The sequence below is a fragment of the Muntiacus reevesi genome, chromosome 13 (assembly GCF_963930625.1).
Source record: "Muntiacus reevesi chromosome 13, mMunRee1.1, whole genome shotgun sequence".
In the NCBI taxonomy this organism is placed as follows: domain Eukaryota; kingdom Metazoa; phylum Chordata; class Mammalia; order Artiodactyla; family Cervidae; genus Muntiacus; species Muntiacus reevesi.
In genome coordinates, this window is record NC_089261.1 from 1,577,837 (window position 1) to 1,605,000 (window position 27,164).

The 27,164-nt window shown below is 49.4% G+C and overlaps 1 long non-coding RNA gene across 1 annotated transcript; it reads right to left on the reverse strand.

The window, feature by feature from the left end:
* Window positions 1-3,664: 3,664 nt before the first annotated feature.
* Window positions 3,665-12,280, reverse strand: LOC136146019 (uncharacterized). The gene is made up of 3 exons (XR_010658886.1): window positions 11,960-12,280; window positions 5,529-5,606; window positions 3,665-4,442 (listed from the first exon to the last, which is right to left on the reverse strand). It is a non-coding gene; the product is annotated as an uncharacterized lncRNA (long non-coding RNA).
* Between the last annotated feature and the right edge of the window lie 14,884 nt (window positions 12,281-27,164).

Here is a 27,164-nt window from a genome sequence, read left to right on the forward strand (position 1 = left end):
CTGCGGTCATCCCCAGCCTACCCCTTGGGGTTTCAGCTTGCCTGTCTTTTCTGCCTCATCCAGAGGTGCCAAAAATCCCCCGGTTCACTCCTGAAACCACCACCCTGCCTCACGCAGCTCTCCTTGGGGGTCGGTACCAGGTTCAGACGGCCTTGCCACTGACTTCCTTGACTGTGGGAGAGTCTCCCTCTGACCTGCCATGCCTGCTCTTAGATAAAACACAATAGACGTGAAAGTGCTTTGGAAAGTATGTTCCCAGAAGCCCAGCCATTCTGAGATAAAGAAGCGTGGCAGACTTCTCTGGTGGTAGAGTGGACAGGAATTCGCCGGCCGATGCGGGGGACACAGGCTCGGTCCCTGGTCCAGGAAGATTCTACATGCCGCACAGCAACTAAGCCCGTGCCCCCGGCTTGTGAGTTAGAACCACCGAGTCCAAGTGCCGCGACTGGAAGCCCGAGTACCTACAGCGTGTGCTCCAAACAACAGAAGTCACTGCGATGAGAAGCCCGTGCATCGCAGTGAAGAAGAGCCCCCGCTCTCCACTGGACCAAAGCCTGCGTGCACCACCGAAGACCCAGCGCAAACCAAAACACAGAAATGTGGCAAGTGTGGATTTAAACCAGGCGCCTGGAAGCCTCTGGTGTCTGTGGGGGCTGGGAGTAGACACTGGCTGACCGCTCAGGCAAGGAACACAAACCAAATCGGGGCTTAAAATGACCTCAGGGGGCCAGGCAGAGAAAACTGAGCAAAGATCAGTGTGAAGTCCTGTAGCCAGTCCGAAAAAGCAAGCGTGCAAGGACAAGTGGGAAGACGGAGCGCAGCCACCAGCATCAGTCCCTGCCACGACAACGAACGTTTCAGCCGCTAAGGTCAGCAGCGGCGAGCTCTGGGCAAAGTGCCCCACGGAGAAACGGCTGCAGCCTCCAGCGGCGTCACGCTTCCGAAGCCCCAGGGAGGAGGGGCTCCGTGGTGTCGGGGTCCCAGCTCAAGGCAGGGGGATGGTGTTCAGGTCTCACCACCACAGCCAGTCATCAGCAAACTCAAGGCCCCACTGAGGACGCGCCCGCCCAGAGAAGGGAGGCTCAGCGACACCTGGCGCAATCAGCGAGTGACCAAAGGGAGGTGCTCAAGAACCGGGCGGTGGGAGGGCACTCCGAGGAGCGCCCGCCTCGCTGGCCTGCAAGGGACGTGGGCAACGGATCCTCTATTGTCTCCAGCCCCATCCTGTCCCTTACAGTTAACAGCTCAGGGCCAGAGGCGTGAAGGCGTCTCTGAAACGCACGGCTGTCTGGTGGGGTCAGCAGGCGGGGAGGAGAAGCCTGAGGAGCTCGGACATGGGGCAGGGAAATCATCACGCAGCGCAGGTTAGGCAGACTTTGCCAGTTTGTGACGTTCTCCCCCTAACGCGTGCCCGAGGCTGCAGAAGGGGGGTCCTCACCCACCCCGCCTCCTCCATGCCCAGTGCTTCCCACTGCCGGGATCCATGTCTCCCCAGACCCAGTCTGTGGTATCCTGCCAACTCCTCTTTCCAGACGTCTTCTGAATCTGTTCCATCCATCCTACCTCCAGAAATGAACCCAAAGTCGTGGCGTTAGCGAGGCCTCATCTTCTCACCCACCTGGATGAGCTCCAGACGGACCTCTGTTTTTGCTGTAGCTGCTTCGGCCCCTTCCCGCATCAGCTCCAGGACGGCGCTCCCGGTCACACCGGGCCTCCCTCAGGATGCTATGTTGGCCGAGCCCCTGCTCGTCCCCCAGTCGCCCCGTATGAGCCCGCTGAGCCCCTCCCCCCAACCTAGCCCACTCCCCGTCTCTCCCTTTCAGGGAGGCCTCTGCCAGGAACGAATGCGGACCCTCTGAATCCCCTGCTTTCAGCGCAGCCCGGGCTTCCCCACGACCTCCTCCAGGAGGCCCTCCGGAGCCCGCGGGAAGCCTCTTCTCCCCCCCAGCGTGCCTCTACACCCAGGGCCGGCTCTGTGCCCCGGGGGCGGAAGCGTGTCCCCTTCTCCCGGACGCCTCCTCTGCTGAGGCACGACGGAGCTTCCGGGGAATGTGTTGGTTTTCACCGGCGTGCGCGCTCCCTTAGACCGCAACTCCTAATCCCAACCACAGATTTCCAGACAGAGTAGTGGGAATGGTTTCCCTTCCAGCCCGGGGTTGGGCACAGTGAGCGCCTGATGCAGCGTGGCGACCAGGTGTGGGAGGGAAGAACACGGCCGTGGACGTGAGACCCGGGGTCTGAGGCCTTCGTGGGGCCGGACGGGCTCACGGGACTTGAAATGCGGCGGCCAGCTTCCTTCCGCCACGCAGAGTGCCCCTTCCAGCTCTGGGGCTCCCCGAGTCTGTGTGACTGGGGGCTGACCCGGCCCTCAGCCGGGCTGGGAAGGAGCGACAGAGGCCGCAGACCGGCCCTCGGAGGGAGCGAGGGAGCAGGAGGCAGCTAATAGCCCTGGAGGAAGGAAGGACACGCTGGGCTAATGGGATAATTGGATAATCCTGCGAGCAAGGGGCTGCCGGGCTGGGGCCAGCTGTTAGCAGCAGACACAAATAGCAGGAGCAAAACAAGGGCGCCGGTGCAGGAAGCAGCCCGCAGAGAGATACTGGGGGAGGGGCGGTGCGGCAGAGGGGCGGAGGCAAACGGCAGCCCCGTTCTCGGGGGCAAGGACAGGCCCTCAGGGCCTGCCCTGACTCTGTAACAGACTCCACGAGGGACAGCCTCAGAGAGCCCGGACTTACGCGGCCTTGAGGGTGTCCCTTCCCCCGACAACCCTTGGGGACCATGAAGGCCTCGCCCCTGCCCGCTGGAGCGGGCCGCTCAGACATGCGCGCTCAAGCAGACGGGCCGCTTGTCTGACAGGCCTGTGAAGACACCGCTGGACTTCCATACGGTAATCATTCTGGGTGTAGGTCTCAGGGTTCCCTTCATTTCAGGCTAAACAGTGGACCTGTCGGGGCGGGGGGTGGGCATAGAACAGAAGTAACTTGGAAGGGGGCTCTGGTCTAGGAGTCTGATGCCTGGCTTCCAGTCACACAATTCATGATGTGATTTCCCCGGTTCTCAGCCCAACCATAAATGTGGTGGTGGTTCAGTCGCTAGGTCGTGCCTGCCTCTTGTGACCCCATGCACTGTAGCCAACCCAGGCTCCTCTGTCCCTGGGATTCTCCAGGCCAGGATACTGGAGTGGGTTGCCATGCCCTTCTCCAGGGGATCTTCCTGACCCAGGGATCGAACCTGGGTCTCCTGCATTGCAGGCAGATTCTTTACTGACTGAGGGGCAATCTTCCTGTGAGGCTGCTGTAGACAGAATAAGACCACGAGTGGGAGAGCAATCGGAAATTCATATGTGCTCTGCCAAGTACTTCAGCCCCAACTCTTTCTAATGCTGTATAATTTTGGAAAGGCTATTTCCTTTCTCTCGGCTTCAGTTTCTCCTACTACAGTGATATGACCAAATGGGATGCTCTTTAAATTCCCTTCTGATTCAAATGGCTCTAACCCTAATAAAAACAGTTTGTTTACACCTCTATATACTATAAGTAAAGTATGAAAAAGGAAAACTTGAGGCCAACATCACCCACAAATTTAGACACAAAATATTCAGTATTAGCAATGTATAAAAATAAATCATGACCCATTAGAGTTTATCCCAGGAATGCCAGGGTGGCTTAATATTAGATAATCAATATTATTCACATTAGTAAATTAAAGAAACATATCTCAATAGACACAGCAAATTATTATGATGTTAAAAATTCAACATCTATTCGTAGTAAAAACTCTTTGTAAACTATAAATATAAAAGCATTTTCTTAGCCCAATAAACAGTATTTCTTGAAAACCTACGGCAAACATCATGTTCAGTCAGTGGTGAAATATTAGAAGCCTTCTCTCTCTAGTAAAGACTATTCAGTATTGTAATAAAGGTCTGAGAGATCACAGTAAGCATGAAACTGATCTGAGACTGGGAAAGGAAATAAAGTGACACTGTTTACATTAACTCTCTGTTGAAAAATTCAAAAAATTTCTTTGGAGATGACTGTACTGATGAGAGCTCATCAAGGCTGCTGAATAGATGGTCAGTATTAAAAAAATCAACAACCTTCCCGTATACCATCAAAAACTATTATAAGAGGACTTCTCTGGTGGCGAGGTGGATAAGAATTGCCCGCCAGTGCAGGGAAACGGGTTCGATCCCTGGCCCAGAAGATTCCACATGCCGCAGAGCAACTAAGCCAGCAAGCCACAGCTAACGAGCACCTGTGCTGCAGCTCCTGAAACCCACAGGCCCCAGAGCCAGCAAGCCGCAACCACAGAGCGGCCGTGAGCCTCTGCGCCTGAAGAGAAGCCGCCGCAACGAGGAGCCCGCGCACGGCAACGGGGGAGCAGCTTCCACTTGGAGCTTCCAGAGAGGGCCCTCGCGCGGCGACGAAGACCAGGTGCAACTGAAAATGATAATGAAATAAATAAATTCAAAATAACAATAAAATTAAAAGCAATTCTAAGAACCAATTTACAAATATATCATTTACAATAGCAACAAAACCTAGAGGGTACCTAAGAATAAATCTAACAAATACGCACAAAAGAGAAAACTCAATCTGATGCAGAGACGTGCCATGTTTGTGAACAGGAAGAGTCTATGTTATAAAGTTGGCAGTTATTCCCAAATTAATTTTAAATGAAATACAAACGTCTTAAAAAGCCCAAGAGGGCTTTCATGAAATTTGACAATCTGGATTGAAAAAATAAATAATGTGAGGGAGAAAAAAGGAGCAAAAAGAGACAAAACAACTTTCCTCCTTTTGAAGAAGGTGAAAATTTGCCTTAAAAGATATCTAAAGTACAAAGCTCAAGGCAGACATTACAATAGGCAGACAGGCAGATAGACAAAGTGGGCGGGATATAAAGGTTAGAAACACTTTTGTCTTGCATGGGCATGTGTCATGTAGCGGTGACATTACAAATCACAGAAAAAGGGCAGAGTGTTCATTAGATGGTTCTGAGACAATAGAGTTTCTTAATGGAAAAGTAAAACTGAAAACAAAATAAAGGTGGTTTAAAAAAAACTTTAACTCTTTAAAAAAAAAACTTTAATTTTTAACAAGCAAGAAACAAAAAAACAAAGATAACTTTATGATCTCTGGGGAAAGATGGATTTCTTAAAGCACAAAATCTGTAAGAGAAAATACTGCTAAACCTACTTATTTAAAATTTTAAACTTCTTTTTCCACAAGAAACATTCAAAAAGTATGAAGAGAAGCTACAAACTTGGAGAAAGTAACTACAGTGCATATCGTCAGTAATCAATAAAGGATAAGCGTTCACAATACATAACTCCTATGAAAATAACCTGTTAGACAAATGGGTGGAGTTAAAACCAGGCAGTTTAGATGAGGAAGTCTAACTGATCAATAAACATGTGAAAATAAGTTCAATCCCTTTATACATTTTTGGTGGGAATGTAAATTGGCCCAACCTCTATGGAAAACAATATGGAGGTTCCTCAAAAAAAAGAAAAATGGATTTACCTTGTGATTCAGCAACCCATTCTTGGGTATATGGCCACAGGAAATGAAAACGGGATTTCAGCAAGACAGCTGCACTCCCTGTTGAGAATAGCCAAGGTATGGAAACAGCTGAAATGCCCATCAGTGGACGAACGGATAAAGGATGTAGCGCACACGATGGAAGGTGCGGACCCTCTGCCACTCACAGCACGCTGATCCTAGAGACGAGCCCAGAGGAAGACAAGCGCTGTACACCCTTACACGTGGCTCTAAACAAGTCAACACTGTAAAGAGCAGAATACAACGATGGTGCTAGGAGACGGGGGGTGCGGACCCTCTGCCACTCACAGCACGCTGATCCTAGAGACGAGCCCAGAGGAAGACAAGCGCTGTACACCCTTACACGTGGCTCTAAACAAGTCAACACTGTAAAGAGCAGAATACAACGATGGTGCTAGGAGACGGGGGGTGCGTGTGTGTGTGGCAACACAGGTGGTGTTTAAGAGAACAAACTTGTCTTCAGTAAACAAGTCTCAGAGTTCTAATGCACAGCCTGAAGAACACAGACGATAATTTGCCTTAATAAATATGACTTAATAAATGTGTGAAAATATCATTGCACCAGCAATCATTACAAACCACAGACACATACACTACCTATCAAAGTAACGCTGCCGCCCCCGCTGCCGCCCCAAGGGTCCCTAACCGCTGCGCTCCCCGGCGAGCACGCCGGCCTGGCGCCCCCTCGGACAGGGCCACCGCTGAGCACTGCGCTCAAGTTGAGATGATGTAGAAATATTTCCAATTCTCCTCCTTCACAGTACTTACTGTCAAGAATGAAATGTGAATTAACTGATGAAGAATTAAAGATTAAACGTGCAAACAAGTAAGGAAAGAAGGGGCCACCTCCAGAGCCAGGCCGGTCTGCGGGCTTCCGACTTTGGTCTGGCGGCCCGGCCCCGCTTCTGGTGGCCCTCCTCTCACCCAGACCAGAGACCCAGGGACGAAACGCGGGAGCCCTGCCTTCTCGAGTGACCTCTCATCGAGACAGGGTTGTTTTCTCTGCCAAACAGACCAAAAGGAAGGAAGGCCAGCAAGACATTAATTCTTTTTTTAGCTTCTCAATGGCTGACGTTTCAGGAAACCAAAATTCTGAATGGAACCAGGGGGGATTTCAATTCTCGGGGATTCTGCTCCCAGGGTGCGAGTCTAGAGGTTCAGGGGAGGCCTTTGTTCAAAAATCTCTCCCAAACTTAAGTGCTCATGCTCAGAAATCCACCATCAGAGCTTTACTTCTTTGGCACAAGCCAAACATGAGTTTTTGTCTTCTGTACAGTCACCCAAGTCATACATATAAAATCGTATCAGTCACCTCTTGTGGATGTTAATTCGGTCCTTTCATGACTACAGGCTTGGATGGAGAAGAGAAGGCCGGAACACGGCAGGTGGCAGCCCCTGTGGGAGGCGAGATGGGAAGCGTGTAGAAGAGGAAGGCTGTGGAAGGAGGTGGAGCTGGCGAAGACTTCTCACCTGGACAGCCAGGCGTGGCCTCCAAAGCAGCCAGCAAAGCTAGTGCAGAAAAAGCCAGACAGGAAGACAGACCACACTCTGTGATTCCATTTGTACCGAGCAAATGCAAATGAATCCACAGTGACAGAAAGCAGACCCCTGGCTGCCTGGCGGGAGGCGGGAGGAAGGATTGACAAAGGGGACGGGAACTGGGGGAGTGATCAGTGTCTTGCCTGTGATGATGGTTTCATACGTATGTGTGTATATATACGCATGTGGGCCATACGTATATGGGTCAAATCTGATCAAATCACACACTTCAAATACGTGCAGGTTATTTATTATATGTCAATCATAACTCAGTGACACTCTTTGGAAAAGCGTAAACAAACAACGTCCGGCTCTTTGCGACCCCGTGGACTGTAGCCCGCCAGGCTCCTCTGTCCATGGGGCTCTCCGGCAAGAACGCTGGAGTGGGTTGCCATGCCCTCCTCCAGGGGATCTTCCCGACCCAGGGATCAAGCTCACATCTCTCATGTCCCCTGCGTTGGTAGGCGGGTTCTTTACCACTAGCCCAAAGAAGCAAACAAAAAAGCTACGAGAGTGCAGCGCGCCTGCCAAGTGTTCCATCTCACACGCCTCTGGTGGGTCCCGGCAGGAACAGGTGTTTTCCAAGAGGACACTTCGCGTCTCTGAGAGCTGGGTATTCTGTCAGTGACAGGCGTGAGCCAGACGACCCCAAGGTTCTACACAGATACCACATTCTAGGCTGTGAGGGGCAAGTACGTTAACTAGTAGGACGCCACTATAAAAACTTAATGGATTTGATACAAATAGAAGGTAGGAATTGTTAGAGAACCAATGTATTTACAGACACTGGGTAAAAATAGTGGGCTAGCCACATGCATCTAATTTCACTATATCTTAAACTCCACTGAAAACAACTTTTTTTTTTTAGGGAAAAGTCTCCAAGCTCTTGGAAAGGAAAAAAAAAAAGACACCAGAAATTTTAAAATGTAATAAAAGCATTAGAAGATAAATTGAGGAAATTTCCCAGAGAGTAGAATAAAAAAGACAAAGAAGGAAACAAGAAAGAAGAGATGAGAAATTCATCCCAACCGCTGAATCACAGGAGTTTAGAACTATGATGAAGGATATAAAATAACTAAAGAATACTCCAGAATCATAGAGCATGAGCTTTCAGACTGAACGGGCCACCAAGTGGCCAGCACGATAGGTATGACCTGGTGACATTCTTGAAGACAAAGAATTCCTACCAGGTCACTGAAAGCTAGAAGACAACAAGCCATGCTATCGAAGTTCTGCGGCAAAAACAACTTCTTATCTAGGACCCCACACTTAATCAAGCAGGCGCTGGACATTTCAGACATGCAAAGTTTAAAAAAGTTTCCTTTCATGCACTCGCAGAAGTTTCCAGAAATATAAGTCATCAAAAAGTGGGAAGGAAGCAAAAAATGAGAAGACATGCAGTCCAGAAACAGGTGATGCAAGACAAGAAAGGGGCCGGGGCATCTCAGGCAGCCACGCACCAGCGCCCCCAGAGCAGGAGGGGAGGAAGCCTCTAAGGACGCACTGGGGGATCTGGAGAGCTGGCAGGGTTGAGAGGGAATTAGTGCTACGGTCTTAGAAACCCACGTGTGTGAAGAAAACGGGAATCAAGACAGAGAGATGCGCTGGAAAGGAAAAGCCACCCCAGTTGACTCCATGGCTTAGCTCTGTCACAGGGACAAGTGCACAACCAGCTGTCTACCCAAAGCCACACTCCCTGCAGTGGGGATGAAGGAACGTGGGACGTGCACACGCGTGTGGAGGCGTGAGTGCAGAGAGGGGGCTGAGTCCTCGCGTCCTGTGGTGGGACGGCAGCAGATAAGCCCTGAACTGAAAAACCAGGAAGCAGCACTTCAAACCTGTTGTTAATATTTATAGACGGGTATCAGCAAAAGCGCGAGCCAAGCAAGGTGAAAGTGGTCCGTCTAGGGGAGGAGAAGTGGGGGTGGGGTGGGTGGAGAGAGGCCCAGGGCCACTCTGTCTTTGTCTTAAAAACCCTTGTAGGGCTGTGGAAGTTGGCTTTTTAAATCACATGCTGGTATGCTTTTGATAGAATGCAATTTTTAACAGGCGTGTGGTGACGTTGACACAAACTGAGGGCCGACAGTGCAAACAGGTGTTCGTGTACATTGGGCACCCAGCTGCTGCTTCTGTGAAACACGCGGGTGCGGGGCTTCCTTATGGAGGGGACACGGGGGCTAACCCCACTCCGGGGCTCACACTCTCCTCGGTGGCCTAAATCTCGGAACGTCGCCTTGAGAGACCGGACGCAAGGAGTGGTGAAGGTTTTTCAGCAGCTGACTGGCATGCAGAGCGAGCGGAGCCTAATCTACAGGCAGCTCCAGGTCCTAATTTGGAGAAAAGCAGGGGGCAGGGTGTAGTGAGTGGGACAGCAAAGTGCGCCGTTTCCTAGAGAGGGCTAGCAGAGTCTGCCCGGCAGCACAGAGAGAAGCAGAGGGAAGCCCTGCTTATGAGCTGGCTCAGCCCGAGCACCAGGCTTGCTTCTTGTACTCTTGTGTCTAAAATTTCAGTGGAAACTGGATATCTGGATGTTGACATGGTGACCCATGAGTCCTGTTGTCAGCTACGAAATCAGCAGCAGTACAGGGCCAGACCTCGGCCGGAACGCCCAGCAGAGAGGCCACAGTCTCAGCAGTGAGCGAGAAGGGAGAACTCACGATGCGAGGACAGTGTGGAAGAGAAACACCCCAGGCCAGAAACGAAAAGGCCCAGCTTCCCAGGTCCGCTCTTTGCCCGTCTCACCCTGTGGCCTTTCTTTCCTTCCTCAGTCATTCGTCTGCAGGACTGAGCTTTCTCTACAAGCACCCTGCAGACGCTTTCAAGGGGCAATCCTGGCGGGTAAGAGGTGTACGCCCTGAGGGCAGGGGCCCTGCCGGGCTAGTCCTGGGGGCTGCTGCTCCGCTTTGCAAACCTGCTGCTGTCTGTCCCCCAGGCCCGCGCATTCGCGTGGTGGGGCGGCAGTGCGGGAACCTGCTGAGGAAGGTTTTTGCTTTTTCATTCTTGGGTTTTCTCTTTTGTTGGTACTGTTTTCTGTTAGTAAGACACTCAAAAGGCCAAGTTTATTTTAAAAAGAAATGAGAAAAGGGGGGAAGAGTACACAGCACAGGGCCTGACACGTAGCAGACACTAAATAACTGTTTATGGGATGAATGAAACAGAAGGTAAAGACAATCAGTTTGTTTAAGACTCTTACAGGTGGAAAATGACCCTAGTCACTGAAACTGACCCCAGATGAAGAAGCAAAAGCCTCGTGAGGAGGGAACCCGTGTTTGCGGTCACCCCGGGCTAAGCAGGAAGGGAGCAGCGTCTCGAGTCCCAGCGCTGTGGGAGCTCGACAGAGCGGCGGTCGGGAAGGAGTGCCCAGGGAAGGGTGGGCGCCACAGGCTGGAGGAGTTGGAGGAGAGCGTCCGTGCAACAAAGCACTGCGCTGAACGATCTGGCAGACTTTGGAGGCGGAGGGCGGCGGAGAAGAGAGCTCACGGTGTTTGCTTCAAGCCCAGCCTCTGCACTTGCCTGCGAGATTCGGGGCTAACTCCCGTCTCTGAGTCTGAGAGTATGGATAGGAGTAGCATCCACCTCAGAGAATCCTTGTTATAGTGGAAGGAAGCTAGCTATGGTATGTGAGGAAAGTGTTTTACAAGCTGTAGAGCATCACAGATTGTTGACCTGTTTGGCTAGGATCCCTCCTGGGTAAGCTTGCACCAACAAATCAGCATGGATTCTTGACAGTTTTCTTCAGTCAGCTACTTGTTGCTTTGAAAATCAAACGGAAGGACTTGGGGGGGGGTCAGGTTCTGATGGAGCGTGCGGGAGGAAGAAGCGGGCAGTCAGAATCTAGGTCAGGGTGCTAAGGGGGTGGTCCCAAGTGGTCAAGAGCAGATTACACCAAGGCAGGGCAGAGAGAGAGGCCCAGGATCCGGAAACCAGATTCTAGACACTGTGTAACTGGGGGGGAGCCTGGGAACCCTCCTGGTTTGGCTTCCCCTTCTGTGGACAAGAGATGACATCATCTCTGCTAACCGGGAGATTCCTGTGGCGTCACGGGGACGGTGGCTGTGAAGTGCCTTTAGCAGTCAGGGGTCAGGATTTCCCTGGTGGTGCAGCGGGCAAGAGCCCACCTGCCAAGGCAGGGGGCCCAGGTTCGGTTCCTGATGCAGGAAGCCCGCGTATGCCACAGAGCAACGAGGCCCGCGGGCCGCAGCTACCGAGCCCACTGACGCGCCGCCGAGGCCCGCGCGCCCTGGCACCCGTGCCCAGCGAGGAGAGGCGCCCCCACAGCGAGAAGCCGCGCAGCACGAATCGGGGGTAGCCCTGCCCCACCACAGTCAGAGAGGCCCGTGCGCAGCGACGAGCACCCAGCACAGCCAAGGAAACAGATTTAAAAATAAATAGAAGGAAAGCCTTGGGGGAAAAAGAATGATCGATCACCATCTCTGCAAACGGGAGGCTCTCACTCCCTTAGAAGAATACGGGTGACAGGACGTAAGGCGCGCGTGCAATAAACTTTGGCCCCCGTTACGGAATGAACTGGGTCCTTCTCCCTTGTATGAGGAAGCCCTAACCCCCGTGTGACTGTATGTGGAGACAAGCCTTTAGCAAGGTTGCTAAGGTTAAATGAGGTTATGAATGTGGGGCCCTAATCCAACAGGACTGGTGACTTTGTAAGATGAGGAAAAGACACAGGGGTGTGAGCAGAGAAGAAAGGCCTGCAGACGGGAGGACAACCATCAAAAGGCGCAGAGAAGGGCCTCAGGAGAAACCCACCCTGCCGGCCTGTAGCCTCCAGAACTGCGAGAAAGGCGCTTCTACTGGTTAAGCTCCCAGACTGGGGCGGCCCCAAACACACACTCCACCTGATAGTTTTGTCTCCTCTACTCCTTCCCGCAGAATAGGCTCTCTCTCCCTTCACACCGAGGGCAATGCACGAAGGCAGCTCGGAGAGGCATTCCAGCCAGCCACGGGGGGAGGTGGCGTGGCAAGTGGTCAGCGCCAGTGTGAGGAGCCTGCCCAGCCGGCTGTGCTGCTCTCGTCTCGCTCCCGCGCTGCTGAGGGGGACCGGCTGTGCCTGCCCCTAGACACCAAGCTGGTCCTCTCCTGCCCAGGCGCCAAGACTCTGAGGCTCAACAGGATGATCAGGTTTGATGAAAGAGCTTGTTCAGTCGCTAAGCTGTGTCTGACTCTCTGCGACCGCACGGACTGTAGTCCAAAGCCCGGCTCTCCTCCTGGCTGTGTGCTGTGAATCTCAGCCGTGGGACTTCAGGAATAAGGGACAGGGTTTGAATCTTGATCGGGAGCTCTGCACGTGATCCTGTTGAATCCTTAAAGGATGAAGACAACAGATCTGGCACTGCACATTCTCCTGACACAGCGACTTCACGGGGTTTATTCATTAAGTCTTCCTGATCACCACCACTTGCCAACTTCTGCTGTAAATCAGAGACGTACTGAGAATGAAACAGGAGTAGTTCCCAAACGCACAGAGCTCAGCGTGGAGTGGGGCGGTAGAGACAAGCGCCCAAGGACGGAAGTAAAACTCTGCGGCCTGCTATGTTTTTTAAACCCAGTTCACTCTGGGCCCAGACGACGTCTCCAGTTACTGCCCACACTCCTACATAAGCTCTTTGCTCCAACCGAGTCGCCGCACTCAGACCTCTGGACCTCTGTGCTCACACTCTTATTTCCACCTGAAATGCTGTCTGCACCTCAGTTAAATCCTGTCCATCCAGCAGGGCTGGGGGAGGCAGCCCCTGACACGGCCCCCAGTGACCTCCGTCTCTTGGGGGGCTGAGCCTCCTGACTTGCCTCCAGTGAAGAGTCAGCGGAAGTGAAGTGAGGGAGAGTGCTTCTAAGATCAGGTTTCCAAAGGGCCGTGGTGCACGTCTTAAGTCACTCTTGCTGTCTTAAATCTCTCACCCTGGGGGAAGCCAGCTCCAAGGGTGGAAGCCGTCGTGTAGAGAAGCCTGTGTCACGAGGGATGGGTCTGCCAACGACCAGTTCGGTGAGCTTGAAACTGGGTTCCCCTCTACGTTCTGGCGAGCCTTTAGGCCAGGAGCTTGACCGCAACCTCCCAGAACACCTTGAGCCAGAGTCATCCTGCTAAGCTGGATCCGATTCTTCACCCACAGAAACTGTGAGATAATAAACGCTTTTGCTCTAAGCCACTAGGTTTTGAGGTAATTTGTTACACGGCAACAGACAACTCACACACCAGACCTGGTTCAAACTGCCGCCGCCCGCGGCTTCTCTCACCCGGGCCCGCCCAGAGCGGCTTCTGCCTCCTCTGAACGTGCGGAGCTGTCCTCACCGGTCACTCTGTTCCTCTGCGGCGCTGATTACCTTCTATCCTCTGGGTTTCTGGTCCTTTCCAGCAACGCAAAGTCAGTAGTTGCCTAAATTTCTTGTGTGTCCCTGTTCAGAGCAAGTATTTGGCAAAGGAGAGAAAGGGGTTTGGGAATTTGTGCAGAAAGCGGCTCTTGGTTCATGCTTGATGGCTGACATAAATGACGCGGCAGTGGGAAACTGAGGTGGAAGTTAGAAAAGGGACTATGGCTTCGGAGGAGCGCGTTTTCAGTCTTCATCATGTGAGGCATCAGCGGCCAGTACTAACACTCAGCCCTCTTTGTAAATTCCTTCTGGCCATTTCCTCCTCCTTGTGCGAGGAGTTCAGCCTTGCGCTGACAGTTGTGAGAGGCAGCAGAGAGGGCGGCTCTGGGGTCACTTCAGAGAGGAGAAGCGGATTGCTTTCTCAGGGCCCCTCTCACGTTTATTCCTCTCAGAGCCCCTGTGGCAGGACGGCGCTGAAGCCCACTTCCTCCACGTAGCACCCCTTGTTTAAGAACCCGTACCACACATACACAGAAAAACAAGCGCAGAGGAAAAGGGGGGGAAGCCGCTGCAGACCCAAGTCACTGAAAGTTCAGGCTAAGAATAGACAAGGAGCTCTGAGAGCCGCCCGGCTGTGTGACCTCCACAGGGGCTTGGCGGTCAGCCCGATCCAGCTCGCCTCCCTGCGCCTTACAGGGAAAGAGCGCTGGCTTGGGAGGCAAGAGGTTTCGGTTCTAGGCCCGGCTCTGTCATGGTCGTCTTCTGTGACCGTGGGCGAGTCTTTCCCCTCTCTGGCTCTCAGTTTCCCTTCTGGAAACAAGCAGGTTGGACTAGACCCCAATGCTGACCGAACACAAAGGAAAGCGGGGGGGATGCGGACCCGCCCGAGACCCAGGAGACCTGACTGCTTGTCCCAGCTGTGTCACCGAGAAGCCGGACCGCCCTGGGCCTCTGCGGCTTCGTCTATAAGACAAGTTGGTCTGTCCCTTCATCCATGCCTTCAGCAAGTACCGACTGAGCACCGACTGTTTACCAGGCTGGGTTGCTGAGACAGATGGCGAGGCAGAAGAGAAGAGGAGAGAGAAGATGAGCTGTAATCAGTCGTGTGAATGAGGGTGTCACTAACACCATGTAAGTACAACAAAGGAAGATTCATACGTGGTTCCCAGTGACTGGGGGACAGTCACAACCGCTGTCAGTCCCAGCGTTCTGAGACCCAACAGGCGTCTCTGCAGGACGGCATGGAGAAACTCTGAGCAACTCACATCTCGTACCGTAGCTTTTCTTCTTCCCCCCGAACAGCACAGCTCAACTAACCCAATCAACCATCGCCCATCAATTGGGCACATACTGCAGTGAATCAGCCGCCAGCTCCTGCCTTCCTAGCGCTCACACTAGTGGGCAGAAGGAACCCATAAACTGACACAGCTGTTGAATGTCCCACACCATTCTCTGACTGCTGACTATATGCTTTAAATAACAATGTTTCTAAGAGTTAAGAATCAAGTGGGGATTTGGATGGGCCCTGAAGATTCGCGCATACTTTGAGACACACAGAAACACGGTTAGCAGGATGCAGGGGCCCCACTCCCCACTGCTAGAGGGACGGGCACACAGGACACGCAAGAGAGACCTCCCGTGGGGGACTCCCAAACCCTCTCTGGGTCAGCAGAGGTACAAGCCCCACCTTCGGCCAAGGAGCCAGAGGCCCTTCTGTGACCTACTCTGACCACGTCCCTCGGACTGGGAGGACCGCTACTGACGAGCCTCCTGACTTGGGGCAGCCACCTTACCTCTGAGAGTCTGCCTCTCATCCGTAAAATGAAGGGGTTAGATGGTATCCACATCCCTTACCCAGAAAGATGGCTAAAATTTTATTCTTGTGTATATGATTAAACTCAGTTTGTTGATGTTTTATTGAGGGTTTTGTATTTATGTTCATTAGAGATTTTGGCCTGTAATTTTCCTTTTTTGTATTGTCTTTTTCTGGTTTTAGTAATGGAGATCTTGTAGGATGAATTTGGCAGGATTCTAGCCTCTCCAGCTTTTTGGAACCGTCTGAGAAGAATAGATATTAACTCTTCTTTATGTTTGGTAGACTTCCACTGGTAAAGCTATACAGCCCTGCACTTTTGTTTGCTGGGAATTTTTTTCTTTTTTAATAACAAAGTAAATTTCACTACTAGTGAGAGAACAAAAGAAAAAACGGGAGGCATCACACTCCCCGACTTCAGATTATACTATAAAGCCACAGTCACCAACACAGACCGGCACCAAACAGACGCACAGATCGCCGGAACGGAATGGAGGGCCCAGAAACAGACCCGCACAAGCGTGGCCGGTTCATCCGCAGCAGAGGCGGCAGAGTGCACGGCAGGGAAGGACAGTCTCTGCAAGAAGCGCTGCCTGGGAAACGGGACCGCCACAGGCAACAGAGTGAGGCTAGAACATTTCCTTACATCGTTTACAAATGTAAACTCAAAGTGGGTTAAAGACCTAAGGTCTGAAACCATAAAACTCCTAAAGGAGCACAGACAGAACACTCTGACATAAATCATAGCAACATTTCTTTGGACCTGTCCCCTAAGGCAAAAGAAATAAAACTGAAAATAAACAAATGACACCTAATTAAACTTGAGAACTTTTACACAACAAAGGAAAGCGCTGACAAATGAAAAGACAACTTACTAAATGGGAGAAAACATTCCCAAGTTATAATTATATGACCAGTTGCGGTTAATATCCAACATACATAAACACTTCATACAATATTTAAAAAAACAAAACAAAAAACCAGGGACTTCCCTGTTGGTCCAACTGCTCAGACTTCGTGCTCCCAATGTAGGGGACTCAGGTTTGATCCCTTGTCGGGGAGCTAGGTCCCGCATGCACAGTTAAGACCTGATGCGACCAAATAAATAAATATTGCTCTTAAAAAACAAACAACACTATTGAGAAATGGGCAGAAGACCTGAATAGACACTGTTCCAAAGAGGACATATAGATGGCCAACATGAAAAGATGCTCAACATCACTAAGCGTCAGAGAAACACACAGTAAAATCATAATGAAGTATCACCTCACACCTGTCGGAATGGCTATCGTCAAAGAAGACACAAGTAACAAATGTTGGTAAGGATGCAGAGAAAAGGGAGCCCTATGTAGCTTGGTGTAGCCACTGTGGAAAACAGGGTGGAGATTCCTCAGAACACTAACAGCAGAACTACCATATGATCCGGCAACGCCACTCCTGGGTACGTCCATGAAGAGGGTGAACTAACTCAAAAATACACGTAACACCCCAGTGTTTATAGCAGCGTTATTTACAACAGAAAAGATATGGAAGCAATGTAAGCATCTATCAACAGATGAACGGATAAAGAAGACGTGGTGTGTGTGTGAGTGTATATAAAATAGTACATTACTCAGCCATAAAAAGAATGAAATTCTGCCATTTGCAACAATGTGTATGGACCTAGAGAGTATTATGCTTAGTGAAATAGCTCAGACAGAAAAAGACAACTAGTCTATGTTATCACTTACAGGTAGAGTCCAAAAAATAAAGAAAGGCATATAACAAAACAGAAACAGACTCACAGGTGTAGAGAACAAGCTGTGGTTACCGACGGGAGGAGGGAAGGGGGGAGGGAAGACAGGGCCGTGGCGCTAAGAGGCGCAGGCCGCTATGCTGTGCATGAAACAGAGGAGGAGCAAAGGCATAGCATGCGGCACAAAGAAACGCATTCACTATTTTGTAATAACTTTAAATGGAGCTTGATGTATAAGAATACTGAATCACTATGTCGTATAACTGAAACTAATATTATAAATCAACCACACTTCAATTTAAAAAAAATCAAATACTACAAACGAGTGTACTAAGACAGTTACCGAGTTTCTGTTTGAGGCTAAGAGTTTCAGAAATAGACAGTGGGGACGGCTGCACGGCACTGTGAATGTAGTTAATGCCACTCAACTGTATAGCTTAAAATGGCAAGTTTTATGTCATATATATTTACCACAATTTATTAAAAATTAAGAGTGTCATACTGCAAAACTCACTGAATTATACACTTTAAATGGATTAATTTATGATAAGTGAATTGTATTTCAATGAAACTGCTTTTAAAAAAAAAACCTTTAAAAAAGAGCATACTGTGAGAATGTATTCTAACGGCTTCCCTGGTGGTCCCGTGGTTAAGGAATCTGCCTGGCAACGCAAGCGACGCAGGTTCAATCCCTGGTCCGAGAAGACCCCACATGCCATGGAGTGACCAAGCCCGCGTGCCCCAGCTCCTGAAGCCAGGCACTCAGAGCCGCTGCTCCTCAATAAGAGGAGCCGCCGCAATGAGAAGCCCGCACACCGCAGTGAAGGGCAGCCCCCACTTGCCACAACTGGACACAACTAGAAAAAGCCTGCTTAAAGCAACGAAGACTCACCGCAGCCAATAAATAAATAAATAAATCTTGGGAAAAAAAGGTATTCAATCCAACTGATTGGGGCAACGATTTCTCCCCAGGGGCAACTATTTTGTGTTTCTCCTTCTAGAAACAGTACAGACATAAACAAATCTATTTTTAAATCATATCTTTTTCTTTTTAATGCAAATTAAAAGAAAGTGACGCTGTGTTCTGGACTCTGCTTTATTTCACTCACTAGCATACCTCAGGCTGTTGCATATTAGCACGCGCAGATCTACTTCACTCCTCCCCACTTCTGCGCAGAGCTCCACCGCAGAGGACTGTCACAATTTGTTTAATGAGTCCCCTCAGTGTTAACAGCTTGACTGCTTCCAGCCTTTTCCTATGGCACTGTTGCAGGAAACGTCTTTGCACATATGGCTTTAGACACAGGCATGAATATGTCATCAACAGGATAAATTCCTAGCTCTGGTATTACAGGTTCAAAAGGTTAATGCATGCTAAATATTAACATTGCTATATTTATCTTTCTAGAGTCTACCAATTGATACTCCTACCAAGAATTCATTCATTCATTTTTTTTCATTCAACCAGTATTTGAGTGGCTACTGTGTGCCAGGCATTCTTTTAGGCTCTGGGAACACAGAAAATGCATCATAACAACAACAAAACAAAATCCATTCCCTAAGGGAGCTTGCAGAGGGAGCGGGAAAACAAAAAGGTAAAATATATAATATTTCAGGTGGTAAGAAACGTTATGGCTAAAATAAGGGAGAGAAAGGAGTGCTGGTCAGGGTTCAGTTCAGTTCAGTCGCTCAGTCATGTCTGACTCTTTCTGACCCCATGAACTGCAGCCCGCCAGGCCTCCCTGTCCATCACCAACTCCTGGAGTTTACTCAAACTCAAGTCCATCGGGTCAGTGACGCCATCCAGCCATCTCATCCTCTGTCATCCCCTTCTCCTCCCGCCTTCAATCTTTCCCAGCATCAGGGTCTTTTCAAATGAGTCAGCTCTTCACATGCTTCAGCATCAGTCCTTCCAATGAATATTCAGGACCGATTTCCTTTAGGATTGACTGTTTGGATCTCCTTGTAGTCTAAGGGACTCTCAAGAGTTTTCTCCAACACCACAGTTCAAAAGCATCGATTCTTCGGCCAGGGTGTGTGGGTGTGGGTTAGTTGCTCAGTCCCGTTCGACTCTTTGCGACCCCACGAACTGTAGCCCGTCAGGCTCCTCTGTCCATGGGATTCTCCAGGCAAGTATACTGGAGTGGATTATCATTCCCTTCTCCAGAGGATCTTCCTGACCCAGGGATCGAACCCAGGTCTCCTGCATTGCAGGCAGATTGCTTACCATCTGAGCTACAGGGAAGATCTCGGCCAGGGTGAGGTCGCTCAGCTGTGTCCACCTCTTTGCTACCCCATGGACTGTAGCCTATCAGGCTCCTCTGTCCATGGGATTTTCCAGGCAACAGTACTGGAGTGGGTTGCCAGGGGTTGGCAATTGAAATAAGATGGTCAGGGTAGGAGAATTCCAAGCCTCAGTTTCCTATCTCTAACAGGGGACAATAACAGTACTTATGAGATTAAGTCTGGTAGATAACAGTGACCATTTCACAAACAGAGATAATTTACTATAAACAAGCTTTCAGGTGAGAAAACAGTGGCCTGAGGAGGAGCAATTTGCCTAAGGTCCCAAGGAAAATGGGTGGCTCAGCCAGAACCAGAACCCAGTCTCCTGACCTTGCGTGCAGCAAACTTCTAAATATACCCAAGGACCAACAGCACTAAGAAGCAATCCAGCTGGGTGCTGCCGGCACCACAGCTCAGACGGCCGAGTTCTCTGAGAACGTGATTCTCAGCATCAGCGTGAGGGGAGGGAAGACGTGAGAGCACATGAGGTCCTTCTTCAAGAAGCAGCGGGACGGCTTCGCTGGGGCTGGGGGCTGAGCCTGCTGGGCTTTACTCACAAGGCGTCCAGATCCAGGATGGTGCTCTCGGCCAAAGGCAACAAGCTTTCTGGCTGCTGCTGGCCCATCTGCTCTGATGAGACTCCTCCAATCCCTCATCTCCCATTGGTTTCATTCCAAGGAATCTCCTAGAGGAAAGATAAGCAGCAGTTAAATCACAGCTGTGGAAATAATAAGATCCGGATGGGCAGCTGTATCTGCTTGGCCGGGTGAGCGTTTCCAAGCGGGCCAAGTGTGCTGTGGAGGTCTCCCAGCTCACTCTGCGTGCTGTTCTCACCCGGGGGGCCGCCTGCTCCACCCGCAACCTGGCACCCACTGCTTCCCCGGGCCTTCTGCCTACACAGTGCCCTACCCCTGCCTGGGCTCTAACCTCCTTCAGCTCTGTCCTTTCTTCATGAAGGGTCTCATTCCCTCCACTCAGCTTAACCTCTCCTTTAAAAGATGCTTGCTAGTTAACACAATCAGTATGGTGCAGGATTTAGAGAAGTCAGCATTCTGGGCTTGAACCCTGTTGAGAAGGGCTTATACGAATCTGGACAAGTCATTACCTTTTCTGGGCCTCAGTTTTTAAAAACTAATTTTACTTATTTATTTATCGGCTGTGCTGGGTCTCTGCTGCTGTGTGGGCGGTTGTCTGGTTGTGGAGAGCGGGTGCTCCTCTCCTGCTGTGGAGCACAGCTCAGAAGCTGCAGGTCCTGGGTTTTACAGAACAGGCTCAGTAGTTGTGGCCCACAGGCTTAGCTGCTCCACGGTATGTGGGATCTTTCCAAACCAAGGATCAAACCCATGTCTCCTGCATTGGCAGGCGGCTTCTTTACCACTGAGCCACCAGGGAAGCCTCTGCGCGTCAATTTATCTAAAAATGCTGTAAATTATATGGCATTTCAAGTACCATGAAGTCAACTGTTCTGCAAAGGGCAGGGACCCCTATGATCTACTTAAAGACAAAAGGATACACAGAGAAGTCATGAGGCCAAAGGCAGACTTTTTCAGCTTGGAGGTACCAGAGTCACTAAAATGCTGTCAAGAGGTGTGTGTGACAACCAACGTCTGACTGTGAGTGGCACCCAGTGTCAAGTCTGGGGTCGGCCATAAAGGGAGTTCATACCTAGACAAGAGGCCTAGGCTTCAAATTCTGTTCGTATACTGAATAAACCTCGATGTGAGGGAGTATCAAGGCCTGCCTGCTCTTGAAAAGGGAACCATGAGAAAGAAAAGAAGCATGGGCTCAGATCAGCAACTGTTACTTGAACATCGTGGTGCTCAAGAAACTAGTCTCCTCTGCAAGGCTAAGAACGGGAAGCTTGAGAGACATTCAGTCCATTAAAGAGACGCTGAATTCAAATTTGGGAAAGTGATCTAAAAAGATTTCAAAAGATGTCAGGACTAAAAGCAAATGTATAGATGTTTCCATTTCTGTCTAAACTGTGAGTGAGTGTGTGAAGTCGCTCAGTCGTGTCCGACTCTTTGCGACCCTATGGACTGTAGCCCACCAGGCGCCTCCATCCATGAAATTTTCTAGGCAAGAGTACTGGAGTTTCTTTCTCCAGGGGATCTTCCCAACCCAGGGATTGAACCGGGGTCTCCTGCATCATGGGCAGACGCTTTACCATCTGAGCCACCAGGGAATCCCATTTAAACTACAGCCAGTTACAAACAGGTGAAGGTTCTGTTGTGGTAATTTGAGAAAACATGAAAATCTTGTTGACTATCACTAATGTATGCTATCTTCTGAGGTCACATCCATAATCTTAAGTTTACCCACAGAAAGAGGCAGGGAATAGCATGGACAGTGGAGATGTGAGATCCTGAATTCCAAAGTAACCTGACAGTTACTATGTCACTGTGCCCACCTAGAAAAATAATCTGGGCCCCAAACTTCCCTTCCGTATGCCCCACCTCTGGGTTGACAACAAACCACAGGCGGGAGTCTGCAGCACGGCGGACATTCAGGGCTGCAGACGCTGAGTGCAGCAGGCTGCTCAACTCTCACCCCTGCTGGGATACCAGCAGACTCGGACTCCAGGGTCAGCGGGGCCTCCTAGCAGGGAAACACAGGGGGCGGCGGCACTGCTTTCATGAAGCCTTCAGTGACTTTCCACTGAGCTGTGGGAAAATTCTGAGAGTGGACTGTGGCTGAATCATAGCCCAGAGGTCCCGACAGCTCAAGTCTTTGCAGATTCCTTTCATTCCTTTCCCAAAGGGGAACCTGGCAGAGTCCGATCGGTTACCTCCGTTTAGCTTCTTCTGTTCCCTGGAGATGTAGGTGCAAGTGGTGTGCGCTCTCAGTGCTGCGAAAGGGCGTCAGAGTGACAGCGCCCAGGATTGCAGCAACTTGTGTTTATCTAGAACTTGCTGCTGCCGGGCGCCGCAGCACTTGCAGACTGTTTTCAATCAATCTTCCCAGCTTCCCGGTGGGGGTGTTGCTAGGAGTATTCCTAGTCTACAGATGAGGAAACGGAGGCCAGGGAGGCTGGTGACTTGCCTCTGGCCCCACAGCTCGGGCGTGAGGCAGGGAGGCTTGCCTGAGCGCCGCCTGTGCTCGCACCGCCTCCGTGTCGCAGCCGCTGAGGCCAGCGCCAGGCTCTGTAAGATCACAGAGCAGCCCGCAGCTGGTGCAGCTGAGGAAACAGACCTCGTGAGACGGCGGGAGCTGCCTGCTGACAGGCCAGGCACTGAGGCAGGGCTCTCCACCCCAAGGCTCAAAGCCCTCTCTGCTGCATCCGAGGCCTTGAGTCCTCTGATTCATCCCAAGGGTCTGGAGTTCTTTCATATCTTACCCTTATTCTTTAGGCACTGGAGCTTTATATAAACATAAAAATACTTTCACAGACTTCCTTCATAATATACTCACCTCTCAATTCTCCCTACCCTTTTAAAGGGACTTCTTTTTTTTAGTATTAACTTGGCTCTCTCTTGTCTTCTCCTTTTTTTAAATCCCAAGAAAGTGAAAGCAACTTCAGACAGGTGTTTTTTTTTAAGAATCTGTGATATCTTTTAACCAAGTTTACCTTTTTTTAACCAAAGCATCTTAAACACAGCTATTCAGCTATAATTTCTAATTGTCAATCATCGAGCAAGTGTGTCTGACCTCAGGGTCCTTCCCTGCCCCTCCCTCGTAAGAGAAGACCACTGAGGCTCGCTGAGTCACTCAGCTTCTGCATGTCACCCTCAGGCCTCGCTCTGCGCAGGCTCTTGCTCGCACCCCGCCTCCTGTCATGGAGATGGTGCCCCCACTGCACCCCGGGTCGTCTTGACACAGTGACCGTGGCCCCATTCCTTCCCACTCCCTTCTTCACCCAGACCAACAGATTATACAGAGGGGAGTAAGAGTGTAGAATGAGTAACATGTGGTGGTGGAGTCTGGTCTTTGCAGTCAAACAAACCTTCACCCCTCTGGTCAATTTCGTTGACTGAGCCGAGCCTCAGACGTCACGTGGATGGGAGGCCCCACTTCAAGAAGATTATGAGAATGGATTGAAAGAATGTGTAAAGGGCCACCTAGCACACAATTGACGGGCCTCCCAGGTGGCGCTAGTAGTCAAGAACCTGTCACTGCAGCAGACTTGGGAACCGTGGGTTCAACCACTGGGTGGGGAAGATCTCTTAGAGGAGGAAAAGGAACCCAACTCAGTACTCTTGCTGGAACCGCATGGACAGAGGAGCCTGGCAGGCTAGTCCATGGGGCTGCAAACAAGTCGGACACGACTGAAGCACCTTAGAAGCAGCACGCAATTGCCACCGTCTTCTCCCTCTCCCAGGTCCTTTCCCTCTCGTCACAAAAAAACGTTCAAAACACCTTCATTTAAAAAAACAAAACAAAAGCCGTATCTCATCCTCAAACAATAAACTATCCTCTCTCCTTCCTGTCACTCCAAGCATATTCACATTTTATCCTCACTGTTGGCCCTTCTGTTCCCCTACTCAATCCATTTTGGCCACTATACACTGAACTCCTACCAGGGACCAGCTCAGCCCATTTTAATACTTTCCTGAGTTCGATACACGCTTGTGAGCTGACGCCACTGCAACATTAACTGCCGCCAGCACTCGACCTCAGATGACCTGCTCCTTTCTGCATCTCCTCCAATTCCCCTGAACTTTCTGTCTCACCACTTTCTACCTCTCATTTCTCTGCGTCCTGTCTCTGGGTGATCTCTTCTATGCCATGGATTCAACAATCACTGTGCTTATTAGACCTCTGACTTTCACTCGCTCTAGTCCCAGTTCTAATGCTTAGGCCCCAGACCCAACTTTCCAACTGTTCAGAGGGAGCCATCTTTGGAAGATCCATGAGCATCTAAATTTCCAAATTTGCTTTTTCATTCATGGCTCCTGCTTCCTAAATGGTGTCACCATTAAGCCAAGGCTCAAGAAAGAAGCCTACTCATCTTGAATGTCCCTATCTTCCATACGCCATTTGAGTGAACACAAATCTCTTTGATTTTTATTTCCACAGTAGCTTCTGAATTTAATCTCTCCACCTCCTTAGATCAGGGTTTTGTCACTTCTCAGCTTAAGCTGCAGACTGGAAGCCTTTACTTCTAGTTACTCACCCTACTTACCCTTTGCACAGATCCATGATTTATCTAATTAATAGATCTGAGCATATTAATCATCTTTTCTTAAAACTTCCATAGCAGTGACCAAGGGACATTCTGAATACTTATGTTTCTAGCTCCCTATTAGAATGGAGGCACCTCGTTTTCAAGTACTATATCTTGCTGCCTACTGAAGTACATTAATAAGCATCAAGAAAGGTTATTATATGGAAGATGGCAGAGTAGAAAGATGTGTGCTCACCTCCTCCTGCAAGAGTTGTTTAACTAGCTGTTAAACAACCATCGACAGGAGGATGCTGGAACCCCCCAGAAAAGATACCCCATGTCCAAATACAAAGAAGCTGCAGTGAGATGGTGGGAGGGGCACAATCATGATAAAAATCACATCCCATACCCACTGAGTGGGTGACCCACAGACTGGAAAACAATAATACCAAAGAAGTTCTCCCACTGCTGTGAAAGCTCTGAACCCCACATTGGGCTCCCAGCCCGGGGACCCAACAAGGGGAGTCCCCAGGGAATCTGACCCTGAAGGCCAGCAGGATTTGACTGTAAGACTTCCACAGGACTGGGGGAAACAGACACTCCAGTCTTGGAGGGCATAAACAAAGTCTTGCCCACACCGAGACCCAGCAGAAAGGAGCAGTGACCGCACAGGAGGCTGAGCCAAAACTACCTGCTGGTGCCGGAGGGTCTCCTGTGGAGACGTGGGTCAAGGAGCTCACCGAGGGACAGGGGTCCTGGGCGCAGCAGTCTGGGAAGGTCCCCCCTTGGCATAAGCCCTCTTGGAGGTCGCCATTAACCTTACCATAGAGCCCTGCAGGCCGCACGGCTGGGTCTCTCAGGCCAAACACAGACCAAGGAGGGCGCACCACCCCATCCACCCGCAGATAGCTGGATTAAAGCTTTGCTGAGCAAGGCCCTGCGCACCAGAGCAAGACCCAGGTTTTCCCACTGCCAGTCCCTCCCATCATGAAGCTTACACAAGCCTCTTAGCCTCCTCCATCAGAGAGCAGACAGAAGAAACAAGAAAAACCACCGTCCCACAGTGGCTAAAAACCACAGTACAGAAAATTAATCAGGATGAAAAAGCAGAAAGTTATGTCCCAGATGAAGGAACAAGATAAAACTCCAGAAAAACAACTAAATGAAATGGAGATAGGCAACCTTCCAGAAAAGAATTCAGAATAATGATTGTGAAGATATCCAGGACCTGGGGAAAACAATGGAGAAGATGCCGGAAATGCTTACCAAAGAACAAGAAGAACTAAAGAACAAAAAGGATGAACAATAAACTAGAAGGACTCAACAGCAGAATAATTGAGGCAGAAAATGGATAAATGACATGGCAGACAGAATGGTAGAAATTACTGCCATAGAACAGAATATAGAAAAAAGAACAGAAAGAAATGAAGACAACCTAAGAGACCTCTGGGACATTAAACACACCAACATTTGCACTACAGGGACCCCAGAAGGAGAACAGAAAGGACCTGAAAGATATTTGAAGAGATAATAGCTGAAAACTTTCCTAACATGGAAAAGGAAATGGTCAACCCAGTCCAGGAAGCACAGAGTCCCAGGCAGGATAAACCCAAGGAGGAACACACTGAGACATATAGTAATCAAACTGACAAAAATTAAAGACAGAGATAAAAATATTAAAAGAGACAAAGGAAAAATGACAAATAACAAAGAAGGGAACTCCCGTCAGGCTATCAGCTGATTTCTCAACAGAAGCTCTACAAATCAGAAGCGAATGGCACAATATATTTAAAATGATAAAAGGGAAGAACCTACAACCAAGAATACTCTACCCAGCAAGACTCTCACTCAGATTTGATGGAGAAATCAAAAGCTTTCCAGACAACAAAAGTTAAGAGAATTCAGCACCAAACCAGCTTACAACAAATATTAAAGGAACTTCTCTAGGCAGGAAACACATGAGAAGGAAAAATAAACCCAACAGAAAATAAACCCAAAATAATTACGAAAACAGTAATAGGATTATATATATCCATAATTACCTTAAACGTAAATGGATTAAACACACCAACTAAAAGACACAGACTGGCTGGGTGGACGAAACATGTGGATGTATACACTCCCACTCACCACACCCTCTGCTGGACCCCCCCCAACTTGTGTGTGATTATTTTACATTGTTAGGTTAATCATGTTTCCATTATGGCTTGCAACTGTAATTATTTTTTGTCTGATTGTTGATTATGAAAACTGATAAACATCTTTTACTATTGTGATTATGCAACTGTTACGTAATACTATTGTATCACAGTTGGTAAACAGAAAAATAATATAACTCTAGATCACCAAAACTACCATTTAATAGAAAAACTTGTAATCATTTTTTAAAATCCTGCATAGCAGAGTCATTTGGTATTTTTTAAAAAATACAAATGCCCAGGTACTGCTTTCTTCACCAGAGCTCCAGATATGTTTCTAACGAGCAGCCATGTTTAAAAACAACTGGTAATCTTTTACTTTTATCTAGTTTGTTCCACTTTTTCTATTTCATATTCAGTGCTCCCATTTCATTTAGCTTAGGTTTTCCAATTTTTCCATCTTTTTTTATGTTCTTTCTCAAGTCTTTATCAAGTATAGTAGAAAAGCTTTTGTATATATCTATCTATATATATAGATAAAAATATGTATAATATATATGCTTTAGAAAACTTACAAATTTTTGCCTAACTATAAAATTTATATTTTGATTCCATTTGTTTGACTTAGCATGAACAGAATGCTAGGTTTCTAATTTTA